The following is a 17,447-nucleotide window of genomic DNA, read 5'->3' on the forward strand; positions in this document are numbered from 1 at the left end:
GGTCTCAACTAACTATTGAGAGTAAGAATAGTAGAATACACCAGGTGCAATTTCGAAATTCAATTGTGCATCAGCAGTTTTTCTCCTGTTATGTCAGTCACTGACAGTCCCTCAATTAACCATGTCAGCTAACACATTTGTTATTGGTAGTTATTCTAGCTAGCTATCTCAACTTGTAGTAATCATGTCCGAATACTCGGCACTCAGGGCAAGATTTTGATTTTGTTAGTCATTCTAAGTCATTACAAAATGTGTACAATTGCAGGAAATTAGCTGTAAAACTGCAAAAAATTTCTCTACCCCATGGAAAAATGGTTATAATTGCAAGAAAAAAGCTGTAAAACTGCAATTATTTTCTCTCTGCCCCATGGAAAAAGGTATAGAATTGCAGAAAACTTGCTTGAAAATGGCAACATTTTCTCTACGCCCCATGGTAAAATGTGTAGAATTTCAGGAAATAAAACTTAAAACAAAAATGTCTCTCTCCACCATCAAGAGGGGGGGCACTAAAATGTTTTGCCATGAGGTGTGGGGGGAGCGCTCCAAAAGAATCTTGCTAAGGGCCCCCAAAAGGCTAAAGCAAGCCCATAGCATTTCTCAGATCCAGGAAGCACCCCCAACTTCACTAGCATCCCCTCCATTCCCATCTTCCACTTCTTTCTCATAAGTCCTTGAAATGATTTATTTTGCAGTAACTTTGCTCGTGAAATTGATGTGGACCCGGGGCCTTTGTAGCGTCTGGTTTCCCTGCCGGCTGCAGTAAAAGCAGGTTGGGGTCCAGGCATAGGGCAGGGCTTGCGTGACTGCAGAGTGGGGGAGAGCCAACCATAATTCTCAGCACCGGGGCACCTGTGACGGCCCCGCCCCCTCGCATGTCACTACGATGACCCAGATGCTGCATTCAAGCTGACAGATTAGAGGGTTCTGCGTTGTGTGTTGATTTATGATGGCCCGGTTACAGCATGTCAGAGAAGTAGAGTTACTGTTGCAATTAGCACGAAATGAGGCCTCTTCCTACAGGAAAGGAGAAAAAAAAGAAAGATGCTTTTAAGGTTACGGACTACAACAGGGGAATACCTCCAAACAACCAATCAGCTTTGAGGGATGGTGGTTCTGAAAGGGGTAGGCGGAGACAGGAGGGTATACTTGGTCAAGACAAACTGCCATGCGTGCTTCCTTCATCACCTGTCTCACTGCTCACTTTTACTGTTCATCAGCTACTGTCATCAGGTTAGGATGAATGGGCCTGGTAGGGGGCCTGGCTAAGGAGCGGAGAGGTGGCTGGACGGTAGAGGACGAGAGGCAGTTGAAGCTGTAAAAGAGTTCAGATTGGCGGAGCTTGACCTTTGATTTCAATCTTCTCCTCCCAACTGGAGCCTGTCTCCCCTTCTCACGTCATGTGGGGCAGTGCAGGGTGGATGGTTCCTCTGTTCGTGTCACGTAATGGGGGTGTCTTTGTCCCTCTGGGGCCAGGGTAAAGCATTAACCCCTTACCCTCTGATCCCTCTGCACTGTCGCCTCATCATTCATTCTCACACTCATGAATCACACAGCCTGCTAGAACTGATAAGACAACAGGACCGCAGACCGGGGGTTCTGTCCTTACAGTCTACTATGCCCTGTGTACCCTGAATCTCAGTTGATCTGGTAGCACTGTAATCATTTCTAATCAACGCACTATTACAATTACTATTACAAACGCCGTAAGCGTTCCTACTGGTATTACTACTTACATATCGTACAATAAATGATCAAAATGTACATCGCACCAATACAATAGGTATTTGAGTAATGTTGCATGAAATATATTTAAGCTTAAACTCTTCCACGTACAGTAGGCTACAGTATGTGCCTACATGTTACGTCATTCAGGCCTCTCATCCTCGCAGATAATGCTGATGATATCGTCCTAACAACATATCTCTCTACTTCCTAATTTCAGTAGGATTTTATTACACTTTATAACTACCACTCTGTTCTCATACTTTAAGACATGGAAAGATCTGGAGCTAAAGCGTTCTGTATTTCCTCAAACCTTTGTCTGGTGTCGTGCCATTGACTTGGCTGTCATTTTCCCATTAAAATTCACACTTGGTTAAGACTTTCCAAGAATGAATTAGAGTATACAGTGCCTTCGGAAAGTATTCAGACCCCTTGACTTTTTCCACATTTTGTTACGCTACAGCCTAAAATGGATTAAATTATATTTTTTTCTCAGCAATCTATACACAATACCCCATAACAACATAGCGAAAACAGGTTTTTAGAATTTTTTGCAAATTTATTACAAATAAAAACAGAAATACCTTATTTCAATAAGTATTCAGAACGTTTGCTATGAGACTCGAAATTGATCATCCTTGAGATGTTTCTACAATTTGATTGGAGTCCACCTTTGGTAAATTCAATTGATTGGACATGATTTAGAAAGGCACACACCTGTCTATATAAGGTCCCACAGTTGACAGTGCATGTCAGAGCAAAAACCAAGCCATGAGGTGGAAGGAATTGTCTGTAGAGCTCCGAGACAGGATTGTGTCTAGGCACAGATCTGGGGAAGGGTACCAAAACATTTCTGCAGCATTGAAGGTCCCCAAGAACACACACGTCTCCATCATTCTTAAATGGAAGAAGACTCTTCCTAGAGCTGGCCGTCCAGCCAAACTGAGCAATCGGGGGAGAAGGGCCTTGGTCAGGGAGGTGACCAAGAACCCGATGGTCACTCTGACAGTGCTCTAGAGTTCCTCTGTGGAGATGGGAGAAGCTTCCAGAAGGACAACCATCTCTGCAGCACTTTACCAATTATGCCTTTATGGTAGAGTGGCCAGACGGAAGCCACTCCTCAGTAAAAGGCACATGGAGCCCGCTTGGAGTTTGCCAAAAGGCACCCAAAGACTCTCAGACCATAAGAAACAAGATTCTCTGGTCTGATGAAACCAAGATTACAGAGAAATCCTTGATGAAAACCTGCTCCAGAGCCCTCAGGACCTCAGACTGGGCAGACGGTTCATCTTCCAACAGGACAACGACCCGAAGCATACAGCCAAGACAACGCAGGAGACTTGAATCTGATCAAACTTCTCTGAAGAGACCTGGAAATAGCTGTGCAGCAACGCTCCCCATCCAACCTGACAGAGCTTGAGAGGATCTGCAGAGAAGTTTGTGAGAAACTCCCCAAATACAGGTGTGCCAAGCTTGTAGCGTCATACCCAAGAAGATGCTGTAATCGCTGCCAAAGTGCTTCAACAAAGTACTTAGTAAAGGGTCTGAATACTTATGTAAATGTAAAATTTCAGTTTAGTTTTTTTGCAAACATTTCTAAAAACCTAATTTTGCTTTGTCGTTATGGGGTATTGTGTGTAAATTGATGAGGAAAAAAACGATTTAATACATTTTAGTGAAAGGCTTTAATGTAACAAAAGTTGGAAAAAGTCAAGGGCTCTGAATACTTTCCGAAGGCACTATATTTGAAGGGGTTATTCCCCCGATGGTAAGGTATTATTTAAAGGTAGAAAGAACATTTTCAAAGTATTCCACAGTATGGAAATCGTTTACTTTTCCTACAATGTGTGTATTTCCACTGGCATTACTGCAAAACAACATCTCTTGACACCATCTTGTTGTTTGCATTGATTCCATTTCATCAGTCAAGCAAGCATATTTTGTACCATAATCTGTTCCAAACATTGGGTACAGTCCCCAGAGATCCGTATCTGTCATTTCCTGTGGGGATGAGCCTATCTCTGAGAAGGAGCACTACTCTGCTGCTTACAGTGCAGGATGTGGTGTGTGTGTGGCCTTAATTTGGCCTTATTCCTTCTATAGGGGTATATTCTGTCTCGTTGTGGAGAGGCCTTACTCCCTCTATAGGGGTATATTATGTCTCGTTGTGGAGAGGCCTTACTCCCTCTATAGGGGTATATTCTTACACATCCAAGTGTGAGAATGTTCTTCTGCATAAATAAGCAAACTAAGTATCCAGAGGAGGGAAGGAGGAAAGTGTCCATTCTCATGCCAATGCCAATCAGATATTTTGTGCAACTGTGTGTTTGCATCTGAGTTAGACGCAATTTAATTTCAATTACCACCGGAAACTTTTTTTCCCAGGAATGATAGAGGTTGCTTTTTTTCAATTGCCCTTTTTTACTGTCTCTCGTTTGTCATTTATGGAAGTCTCCGACATACGGATGTGACTCAACAAGTAGTCATTTATGGAAGTCTCAGACCTACGGATGTGGCTTAATGAGTCCGCAGGGTATCATCACAATATGGGCTCTAACTCTTTGAAAGTGGCATCGGACAAACCACGCCATTTGTCATTGGTGAGTGTTCATTTGGAGCAAATAAATATTCTCAATGTGGTGCCATTGTGGTGCTGCTGTTTACAGATAATAACATGTTTCAAACCTCGAAGTCTCAACTCAATCCAGAGACCAGGCTCATCCAGGGCCCACGTGCAGTTCTATGAGGTGTTCAGTATGGCAGGCAGGCAGTGAGACTGTGTTACAGATCAATGGTGTTCAGTCGTGTGGCAGCCAGGCCAGGCAGTAAGATTGTGTTTACAGCCAGAGTGGGAGCTGAACTTCCATGGTGCAGAGACAGTGGGCCCCAACTGCTTCCATCCCTGCAGAAGCTCTGAGAGAGGCGGTGGCAGAGGTTAATCTGGAACATACTGGTGACAATGTCAGCCTGTGTTATCCTGGTACTGCCACTCCTGTCTGATTTAATACATTCATTACATTTCTGCAGTCTGCCATGTCTCTGACTTAAAGGATTACTGGACCTGGTTTCACTGTGTGTGTGTGTGTGTGTGTGTGTGTGTGTGTGTGTGTGTGTGTGTGTGTGTGTGTGTGTGTGTGTGTGTGTGTGTGTGTGTGTGTGTGTGTGTGTGTGTGTGTGTGTGTGTGCGCATGCGTGCGTGCGTGCGTGCGTGCGGGTTCATGTTCATGTGTGTGTGTTTTGTAACCTAGTCCAGGTGGAATTAGTGTGTATTGACATAGATTCATATAAACACTAAACACAGAAGCACACCTTGTACGTACAGTTGAAGTAGGAAGTTTACATACACCTTAGCCAAATACATTTAAACTCAGTTTTTCACAATTCCTGACATTTAATCCTAGTAAAAATTCCCTGTCTTAGGTCAGTTATGATCACCATCTTATTTTAAGAATGTGAAATGTCAGAGTAATAGCAGAGAGAATTAGTTATTTCAACTTTTATTTCTTTCATCACATTCCCAGTGGGTCAGAAGTTTACATACACTCAATTAGTATTTGGTAGCATTGCCCTTAAATTCTTCAACTTGGGTCAAACGTTTTGGGCAGCCTTTCCAAATGCCTCCCACAATAAGTTGGGTGAATTTTGGCCCATTCCTCCTGACAAAGCTGGTGTAACTGAGTCAGGTTTGTAGGCCTTCTTGCTCGCACACGCTTTTTCAGTTCTGCCCACAAATTTTCTATAGGATTGAGGCCAGGGCTTTGTGATGCCCACTCCAATACCTTGACTTTGTTGTCCTTAAGCCATTTTGCCACAACTTTGGAAGTATGCTTGGGGTCATTGTCCATTTGGAAGACCCATTTGCGACCAAGCGTTAACTTCTATGGGCTAGGTGGGACGTTTGCGTCCCACCCTAGTCAACAGCCAGTGGAATCGTGTGGCGCGAAATACCTCAAAAATGCTATAACTTCAATTTCTCAAACATATGACTATTTTACACCATTTTAAAGACAAGACTCTCGTTAATCTAACCACATTGTCCGATTTCAAAAATACTTTACAGTGAAAGCAAAACATTAGATTATGTTAGGAGAGGACATAGACACAAATAATCACACAGCCATTTTCCAAGCAAGCATATATGTCACATAAACCCAAACCACAGCTAAATGCAGCACTAACCTTTGATTATCTTCATCAGATGACACTCTTAGGACATTATGTTATACAATACATGCATGTTTTGTTCAATCAAGTTATATTTATATCAAAAACCAGCGTTTTACATTAGCATGTGATGTTCAGAACTAGCATACCCACCGAAAACCTCCGGTGAATTTACTAAATTACTCATGATAAACGTTCACAAAATACATGACAATTATTGAAAGAATTATAGATACAGAACTCCTTTATGCAATCGCTATGTCCAATTTTAACCTCTCTAGGGTATGTGGGATGAAATCGTCCCACCTACTCCACAGCCAGTGGAGTCCCGTGGCGCGATATTCAAATACCTTAGAAATGCTATTACTTCAATTTCTCAAACATATGAATATTTTACACCATTTTAAAGACAAGACTCTCGTTAATCTAACCACACTGTCCGATTTCAAAAAGGCTTTACAACGAAAGCAAAACATTAGATTATGTCAGCAGAGTACCCAGCCAGAAATAATCAGACACCCATTTTTCAAGCTAGCATATAATGTCACATAAACCCAAACCACAGCTAAATACAGCACTAACCTTTGATGATCTTCATCAGATCACACTCCTAGGACATTATGTTATACAATACATGCATGTTTTGTTCAATCAAGTTCATATTTATATCAAAAACCAGCTTTTTACATTAGCATGTGACGTTCAGAACTAGCATACCTACCGCAAACTTCCGGTGAATTTACTAAATTACTCACGATAAACGTTCACAAAAAACATAACAATTATTTTAAGAATTATAGATACAGAACTCCTTTATGCAATCGCTATGTCTGATTTTAAAATAGCTTTTTGGCAAAAGCACATTTTGCAATATTCTGAGTAGATAGCTCGCCATCACGGGCTAGCTATTTTGACACCCACCAAGTTTGGCACTCACCAAACTCAGATTTACTATAAGAAAAATTGGATTACCTTTGCTGTTCTTCGTCAGAATGCACTCCCAGGACTTCTACTTCAATAACAAATGTTGGTTTGGTTCAAAATAATCCATAGTTAAGTTCAAATATCCTCTGTTTTGTTCGTGCGTTCAAGACACTATCCGAAGGGTGACGAAGGGTGACGCGCCCGGCGCATATCGTGACAAAAAAATTCTAAATATTCCATTACCGTACTTCGAAGCATGTCAACCGCTGTTTAAAATCAATTTTTATGCGATTTTTCTCGTAAAAAAGCGATAATATTCCGACCGGGAAACCCTGTTTTCATTCAAAGACTAAAAATAAAAACATGGAGTCGTCTCGTGCACGCGCGCCCCAGTCTCATTGTTCTCTGATTGACCACTATCCAAATGCGCTACTGTTTTTCAGCCATGGCCTGCAAAGTCATCATTCAACGTTCTGCCGCCTTCTGAGAGCCTATGGGAGCCCTAGGAAGTGTCACGTTACAGCAGAGATCCTCAGTTTTCAATAAAGAGAGTGTAGAAGGCCAAGGAATGGTCAGAGAGGGCACTTCCTGTAAGGAATCTTCTCAGGTTTTTGCCTGCCATATGAGTTCTGTTATACTCACAGACACCATTCAAACAGTTTTAGAAACTTTAGGGTGTTTTCTATCCAAATCAAACAATTATATGCATATTCTAGTTTCTGGGCAGTAGTAATAACCAGATTAAATCGGGTACGTTTTTTTATCCGGCCGTGCAAATACTGCCCCCTACCCTAGAGAGGTTAAAATAGCTTTTCGGCGAAAGCACATTTTGCAATATTCTGAGTACATAGTTCGGCCATCACAGGCTAGCTAATTTGACACCCACCAAGTTTGGGGCTCACTAAACTCAGAATTACTATTAGAAAAATTGGATTACCTTTGCTGTTCTTCGTCAGAATGCACTCCCAGGACTTCTACTTCAACAACAAATGTTGTTTTAGTTCCAAATAATCCATAGTTATATCCAAATACCTCAGTTTTGTTCGTGCGTTCAGGTCACTATCCGAAGGGTGATGCGCGAGCGCATTTCGTGACAAAAAAAAATCTAAATATCCCATTACCATACTTAGAAGCATGTCAAACGCTGTTTAAAATCAATTTTTATGCTATTTTTCTCGTAAAATAGCGATAATATTCCAACCGGGCAACGTTGTATTCATTCAAAGGCTGAAAGAAAAAAATTGAGAAGTCTCGTGACCGCGCATCGCCAGTCTCACTGTCCCCAGGCTGACCACTCACAAACAGAGCTCCTGTACTTTGCCCAGAGACAGCAGACACCCCATTCCACTTTCTGGCGGCTTTAGAGAGCCAATGGAAGCCTTAGAAAGTGTCACGTTACAGCACAGATGCTGTAATGTCGATAGAGATGCAACAGAAGGACAACAAATTGTCAGACAGGGCACTTCCTGTATGGAATCTTCTCAGGTTTTGGCCTGCCATATGAGTTCTGTTATACTCACAGACACCATTCAAACAGTTTTAGAAACTGTAGAGTGTTTTCTATCCAAATCTACTAATCTATGCATATTCTAGTTTCTGGGCATGAGTAGTAACCAGATTAAATCGGGTACGTTTTTTATCCGGCCGTGAAAATACTGCCCCCTATCCCAAAGAAGTTAAAAGCTTAACTTGTTGTTAATCCAACAGCTTTGTCATAATTTAAAAAGGCTTTACGGTGAAAGCATACCATGCAATTATCTGAGGATAGTGCCCCACACCAAAAAACTTTTCCAAACCAGCACAGGCGCCTTTGAAGATCTGCCTCTGTTTGCAATCCCGATAAAGTCCTTCTTTATATCCCAAAAATGTCAGTTTAGTTGGCTTGCTTGATTCAGTAATCCACTCGTTCAACATGCATACAAACAAATCCAAAAAGTTACCAGTAAAGTTCTTCCGAACAAGTCAAATGATGTTTCTAATTAATCCTCAGGTACTCTAATATCTAAATAAACGATACAATTTAAGACGGATAATAGTATGTTCAATAGGGAAGATAAATAACGAAGAGCGCGCACCTCATTCACACGCGCAACAAGACTACTTTTCTAATGAGAGACCTTGGAAAAACTACAACTACTCGTTTGTTTTTCAAAAAACAAGCCTGAAACCCTTTCTAAAGACTGTTGACATCTAGTGGAAGCCATAGGAACTGCAATCTGGGAGGAATTCTTTTGAATATCCCATAGGCTTGCATTGAAATTGCCTGTGACCTCAAAAAATAATATTCAGGATGGATTCTCCTCAGGTGTTCGCCTGCCATATCAGTTCTGTTATACTCACAGACATTATTATTATATGCATATCCTAGCTTCTGGGCCTGAGTAACAGGCAGTTTACTTTGGGCACGTCAGTCATCCGGAATTCAGGATACTGCCCCCTAGCCTTAAAAAGTTAACAAGAACAACTCATTGGGAAGAATCAATGGATTTCTTAGAGAAGTACATACAAACAGTCTTGTCAATATTTAAATGCAAGCAAGAATTAGTCATTCATTTAGAAACATGTACCATAGCTTCAGTTAACTTGTTAAACGATGTAAGACACTTGTATTTTCATGAATGTTTAATATTACGATTTCTGTATTTTGAATTTCGCGCTCTGCAATTTCACCGGATGTTGTCGTGGTGGGACGCTAGCGGGACACCTAGCCCTTAATGGGGAGAATCTGAAAGTTGTGTCTAACTTCAGGTATCTTGGTGTCATTTTGGACTCCAACTTGACATTTAAGAAACATGTGAAGATCCTGGTTAACATGGTTAGGTTTGGATTATCCACCGTTAGGTTTATAAGACCTTTCCTTCCTCTTGAGGCCGCCAAACTATATATGCTATGATCTTCTCACATCTGAGATATTCCCTCACATGCTGGTCACAAGCAGGAGCTACTATTCTGAAACCAATTGAATCACTGTACAAACACTTAAGATTTTTGATAACAAACCAAACAGTTACCACCATTGTCATATCATTTACAAACATCATTTATTTAGTCTGGATAGCTTAAAGCAGTATGTAGATGCAAGCCTTGTCTTTAAGATCCTGCATGGTCTTTCCCCTCCACCCCTATGCCGGCATATTATGCTCAAGGAAAGCACCTCCAGGATAACAAGGGTAGTAACAAGAGGGGATTGTGTTGTCCCTTTTCGACACAGTAAAATCGGTCAATCAGTCTTTTCTGTTAGAGCTACAATATACTGGAATGCAATGCCCATGGACTTGAGAAGCTGCACTGATTATTGTACTTTTACATTTGAATTGAAAACATGGCTAAAATCTATCCCAACCTGTACACATGAGTTATCTTTGGTCCCTCATGTGTAAGACGACAGTTGATGATAGTGTTGTTGTTAGAATTATATATTATTGGATGTAATGTGTTTGTATTTTGTATTGTTTTAGTGAGTATGTGTATTGTGGCTGTGCAATTGTCCTTAGCTGCCCTGGGACTACGGTTGCAAATTAGCTTTTGGCTAACCCTGGCACATTTACATGGACGTTGCATTATTGTAATATTGATGTTTATTAATGTGCATTGTCCCCTAAAAATAAATAAAACAAATATCAGCTATGGTTTTTAAAAAGGCAGAAAACAAGGCGGAATGAACTGTTTCGCCACCTGACAAGACTCCGCTGATAGACAGGTGTAGCGGTGGTAAGGATTCACTCCATGGTGCTGAAAAGAAAGCTCTGCTGTTAGGATAGCTTTATGTAGGCCCTAACAGTTTGTGGGCACCGCTTGTCGCCGTTATAGTGCAATTCATGTATTGTTTAGTTTTGTGTTGTGTCGTTTCTTTGCTGAGTTTGCCCCACCAAGATTTACATGCTAAAATCGCCACTGACACTCCTGATAAGTACCATGGGACTGCTTTGTGGATGACATAATCGCATTTCCCTTGCAGCCTCAATTTAGTCTTTTCCCAACATCCGTATCTTTATCGATATTCCCATCTACAATATAATTGGCAAAATCGGGAACGAGTGACTCTTTATAGGGTCATAGATGCTAGCTTGAGCATCTGTTGTACATGGTCAGTGGGAACCAATGAAATGTCCAGAAAGTACCACAATCCACATAGTATATCCCCTTTCCCAAGCAGCTCGTGTGAAAGACACATTCTGACCAGACTTAGGGAGGAGTCAGGGGGGTAGGGATGTGGGCTGCATATCTATACTCTGGGTGACCTGCATGTGCATGTCATTCCTCAAAAGCAGCTACACTGAGGCACATTTCCCTTTGACCAGGCAGGGAGGTCACAGACTCAAAAATACAGCCACACGTTCACATATATACGACGTGGAGCCCTGGTGGGCAGCGGGCAGGAGTACAACACGCTCGTCCCTCCAATCCCATCTCTGGGTAAACATGAATGCCACCTCAGCCCCAGCCCCGCTCATAACTACCCTCCTACCCCCCTGACCCCACCCTAACCCCCCTCATCACTATCCCTACCCCCCCTGACCCCTCCCTAACCCCCCTCATCACTATCCCCTACTCCCCTGATCCCTCCCTAACCCCCCTCATCACTATCCCTACCCCCCTCATCACTATCCCCTACTCCCCTGACCCCTTCATACCCCCCTGACCCCTCCCTAACCCCCCTCATCACTATCCCTACCCCCCTGACCCCTCCCTAACCCCCCTCATCACTATCCCTACCCCCCTGACCCCTCCCTAACCCCCCATCACAATCCTCTACCCCCCGACCCATCCCTAACCCCCCTCATCGCTATCCCCTACCCCCTGACCCTCCCTAACCCCCCTCATCAATATCCCCTACCCCTCTGACCCCTCCCTAACCCCCCTCATCACTATCCCTACCCCCCTGACCCTCCCTAACCCCCCTCATCAATATCCCCTACCCCTCTGACCCCTCCCTAACCCCCCTCATCACTATCCCTACCCCCCTGACCCTCCCTAACCCCCCTCATCAATATCCCCTACCCCCTGACCCTCCCTAACCCCCCTCATCACTATCCCCTACCCCCCTGACCCCTCCCTAACTCCCCTCATCACTATCCCCTACCCACCTGACCCCTCCCTAACCCCCCTCATCACTATCCCTACCCCCCTGACCCCTCCCTAACCCCCCTCATCAATATCCCCTACCCCTCTGACCCCTCCCTAACCCCCCTCATCACTATCCCTACCCCCCTGACCCTCCCTAACCCCCCTCATCAATATCCCCTACCCCCTGACCCTCCCTAACCCCCCTCATCACTATCCCCTACCCCCCTGACCCCTCCCTAACTCCCCTCATCACTATCCCCTACCCACCTGACCCCTCCCTAACCCCCCTCATCACTATCCCTACCCCCCTGACCCCTCCCTAACCCCCTCATCACTATCCCTACCCCCCTACCCCTCCCTAACCCCCCATCACAATCCCCTACCCCCGACCCATCCCTAACCCCCCTCATCACTATCCCCTACTCCCCTGACCCCTTCCTGACCCCCTGACCCCTCCCTAACCCCCCTCATCACTATCCCTACCCCCCTGACCCCTCCCTAACCCCCTCATCACTATCCCTACCCCCCTGACCCCTCCCTAACCCCCCATCACAATCCCCTACCCCCCGACCCATCCCTAACCCCCCTCATCGCTATCTCCTGCCCCCTGACCCTCCCTAAACCCCCTCATCAATATCCCCTACCCCTCTGACCCCCCCTAACCCCCCTCATCACTATCCCCTACTCCCCTGACCCCTCCCTAACCCCCCTCATCACTATCCCTACCCCCCTGACCCCACCCTAACCCCCTCATCACTATCTCTACCCCCCTGACCCCACCCTAACCCCCCTCATCACTATCCCCTACTCCCCTGACCCCTCCCTAACCCCCCTCATCAGTACCTCTACCCCCTGACCCCTCCCTACCCCCCTCATCAATATCCCCTACCCCTCTGACCCCTCCCTAACCCCCCTCATCACTATCCCCTACTCCCCTGACCCCTCCCTAACCCCCCTCATCACTATCTCTACCCCCCTGACCCCACCCTAACCCCCCTCATCACTATCCCCTACTCCTCTGACCCCTCCCTAACCCCCCTCATCACTATCCCCTACCCACCTGACCCCTCCCTAACCCCTCATCACTATCTCTACCCCCCTGACCCCACCCTAACCCCCCTCATCACTATCCCCTACTCCTCTGACCCCTCCCTAACCCCCCTCATCACTATCCCCTACCCACCTGACCCCTCCCTAAGTCTGGTCAGAATGCGTCTTTCACACGGGCGACTGGCCAAAGCAAATAAACCAGCAGCGCGCCAGCTAACGAGGGCGTGAAAGGGGTCAAAGGGGGCTTGCCAGGAGTGACAGAGGGAGAGAAATGGTCACGCAAAGAAAACAAGCCCAGCCAGAGCCAGCCAGCCTTCTCACGCAGGGCCCAGACATGTGTCTTGTCATGCAACAGCCACCCTATCAACCCAAATTAGGGCTGACGGAGGTAATAAAGCGAGGGAGGAGGAGAAGGAGGGGAGAGAGGAGTGATCAGCCTCACTCGTTCGCTCATGAGCTTCTAAGAATAAAACTGAGTTTGAGGAGATCTCACCCAATGGCCCTGTGACCTCATTGTTGTGCCAAGCAGGGCCCCTGCATGGGTAGGTCTCAGGAGAGTTCAGCAGACCGGGGCTACTGTCCATTCAAATTCCCTTAGTTAGGCTGCTGCAAACTAGTCCTTGACATTTTTTTACTCAAGGTACTTTATCTCTAGGTGCTTCCATTTTTTAAACAGTATTTCACATTAGAGGGTAAATTACACAAAATATTTACTGGGTCGTTCCACGAAATGAGTTCCTTTTGCGTCACTTTGCTATTTTTTGTGGAAATGGTGCATAAATATTGCATTTTAAAAGCCTGTTAAATGAAATGAAGTGCCCTTTCGTATAGACCACATGGAAAGTCAAGAAATTAGATTTTTTTCTATTAATAAAGACATTTTGACATGTCCCTCTGGGACTTCCTGGAACCCACATTTCTCAGTTTTCACCATCATTGTAAAGCCCGAGTTATTTTGTTGCTTTGACAAAGTCATTTCTGAAGATTAGTATTTATTTAATGTTAGTGATTCATTTTAAGGTAAAAAAAACCTAAACAACCTGTCCCTCATTTTAAGGTCAATGCTGTTCCGTGAACTGAACTCTCGTTTTAATATGGTGAAGCTATTCCTTTTTAAATATGTTATATTTTTACATCTAATAGTCAAATAGTAAAAGCAGGTGAGCTGGTTCTACTCTTTTTGGCAATTCTCTGCTGGAAAACTGAGCGGGTAAAGCACAACACGTCAACATTGTTACCTATAGATAGACAGGCTAGAAATGGAAACGTTTTTTTTTGTGAAGCTTGTATTCAATTGGGATGTTGTTGCACACAACAAGCTTCCATTCCCCCCTGTCACAAGGGGATTTATGGCTGATTTAAGATGAAATCATCAACCCTGTTACGGTCAACCCTGTTACTTTACTTGGCACTTAATAAGCACTTTCTATAGTAATTTTTTATTTAACCTCTTGAGATGGGAAAAAGTGTTTTTTATTAAGTTGAACATGTGCTCTTTATGAATGAATGTTACACTGTAGTTACACTACTCAAACGCCACCTAAATGGTGAAACAACTCTAATGCCTGATGCTTTAAAGTTTTCTATGGACCTGAAGAGCCAGGAATCTTTGGTGGCTTGTTCTCTAGGTCCATGGACTACTGTCTGGGTATCACAAACAACAGTGACGTGCGGTGAGGTCTGATGCCGGATAGGCACTTTCAGTGTTAATCGGTTTGACACTATAAGATAACCATTAAACAACTCAACCACCCATCAAACAGTAGCAGGTAGGTGGAGCAACCATTAGACGCACATACACAGGCCATAATAGCTTGTGCCCCATGCAACTTCCCTGCACGAAACAGGCGACTTTCAGCACCACAGACAGTGACCCAAATACCAGCGAGTAGGCCTATTTGTGGACAGCGCTACACACAAAATGCCTAGTAGTCAGCGCTACCGATTGAGATATACACTTCGGCCACTTTATTAGGTACACATATCTAGTACTGGGTCGGAATCTCCTTTGCTTCCAGAACATCCTGAATTCTTTGGGGCAAGGATTCTACAAGTCTGAAACGTTCCACAGGGATGTTGGTCCATGCTGACGCAATGGCATCACGCAGCTGCTGCAGATTGGACGGTGGTACACCACAGCCATCAGCCTGTACCATTGACACTAGGTTGGATGGGTCTCATGCTCCTTTAGCCAAATCCTGACTCTGCCATCAGCATGATGCAACAGGAACCGTGATTTGTTGGACCAGGCAACGTTTTTCCACTCCTCAGTTGTCCAGTGTTGGTGATCGCGGTCACTGAAGCCACTTCTTCTTGTTTTTAGCTGATAGGAATGGAACCCGGTTTGGTTGTCTGCCACAATAGTCCATCCGTGACAACGATCGATGTGTTGTGCATTCCGAGATGCCGTTCTGCACACCACTGCTGTACTGCACCGTTATTTGTCTGTTTGTGGCCCGGCTGTTAGCTTGCACAATTCTTGCCATTCTCCTTAGACCTATCTCATCAACCATTCTCGGGAAACCTTAGACACTGTCATGCGTGAAAAGCCCAGGAGGGCAGCCGTTTCTGAGATACTGGATCCGGCGTGCCTGGTACCGACGATCATACCACACTCAAGGTCGCTTAGGCCACTCGTTTTGCCTATTCTAACATTCAATCGAACAGTATCTGATTTCCTCAATGCCTGTCTGCCTGCTGTATATAGCAAGCCATGGCCACGTGACTCACTGTCTGTAGGTGTGATCCATTTTCATGAACGGGGTGGTGTACCCAAAATTGGTCGGTGAGAGTATACTTACACAATAGACATGAAATGTAATAATAGTAGATGGCGCTACTGTAAATAAACACTTGCACTTACTTTTACTTGTAAATGAATTCAACTGTCTATCCTTCTGGGTAAAGACATCAGTGACAGAAGTGTAAAACTCCTCCCTCACCTTTAAAAGTCTCTCGGTCTCGTCTCTCGATAGAGACGATGGCAAGGGAGGAGAGTTTCCTTTGATTGATCTGGTTTCGACTATGTCTTCATCCATTTCAGTGCAGAAAATGACCTCTCAACGGATGCTGTTGTGGCTGGTATAATGAGGAACAGCCGCATTAAGTTTGCTGCCTCGGGAACAGTCTGGGCGAGGTCATGCTGGAAGAAAACGCTGAAGAGCTGTCCAGGGCTGGATTTCCCAAAAGCATCGTAGCTCCAAGATCACCTTCGTCCATTTAGTTTCAATGGAATTAAGATGATCTTAGTGCTTTTGGGAAACACCGCCCAGGTGATTTGTCTCGTACCATTTGTGAACTGTACAATCCGACAAGATCAGCCTTAAGTCCAAGATCAGCCTTAAGTACTTGGCATATTTTGACAGGCTCTCGTTAGTGGTGTCAAACTTTTGTGACATTGTTTCAACATCGTTGCCATGAAACTCCTGTTTACCTAGGTAGCATGTGGCACTAATTAGCTAGGTCTTTCAAAATCTCACAGTTCTATTTTACTTTTGCATTGTGCATGCAGATCTATCTGTGAGCTGCCAAATGTCTTAAGAGCTATCTGGCTTTGGATGTGAGACACAAATTTCTCATGCTTGTTGAGTGCTCTAGGTAAGTTCTCGAAAGTGACCGGAAATAAAATTATGCATGCAACGTTTTATTATAAAGATACATTTTTAAAGTAAAAAGTATCTTCCAAACTTAAAACTCACACGCAGCATGTGTCACGACTTCTGCATAGCCTATAGAAATGTTGTGCAACATGAGCTCATGGGCTCTCATGAAGTGTTTGATAAGATGTTCAAATACATTTGCATTGATGTCAGAGTGATTAGAGGGACAATAGAGTGCTGAGTACCAGGCAGTTAGCAAGTTTGGTCGGCTTCTAATGAATATCAGCAGCATCAGAGCTTGGAGAAGCCTAGTTACCGTGACTAAACGGTCACGTGGAACTTGACTGCCGTCATGACTCCTGACCGCCGGTGTAGCAGTAAAACAGTCACCTTAACAGCCCTAGTTTCAGATGCAATATGTTAGCCGTCTGATCAGCTTACTTTAGCTAGCAGGAAAAAGAACATAATGGCCAAAACGCGGCAGATGATGTGTGACGTCCATAGGCAGGAGCGAGCTCTGCCTATCCTCCTGTATATCCTCCTGTTTATACTCCTGCCTATCCTCCTGCCTATCCGCCCATCCAGCATCACTACTCTGAACGGTTCCGACCTAGAATATGTGGACAACTACAAATACCTAGGTGTCTGGTTAGACTGTAAACTCTCCTTCCAGACCCACATTAAGCATCTCCAATCCAAAATTAAATCTAGAATTGGCTTCCTATTTCGCAACAAAGCATCCTCCACTCATGCTGCCAAACATACCCTCGTAAAACTGACTATCCTACCGATCCTCGACTTCGGCGATGTCATTTACAAAATAGCCTCCAACACTCTACTCAACAAATTGGATGTAGTCTATCACAGTGCCATGCGTTTTGTCACCAAAGCCCCATACACTACCCACCACTGCGACCTGTA

The sequence above is a fragment of the Salmo trutta genome, chromosome 33 (assembly GCF_901001165.1).
Source record: "Salmo trutta chromosome 33, fSalTru1.1, whole genome shotgun sequence".
NCBI classification, from domain to species: domain Eukaryota; kingdom Metazoa; phylum Chordata; class Actinopteri; order Salmoniformes; family Salmonidae; genus Salmo; species Salmo trutta.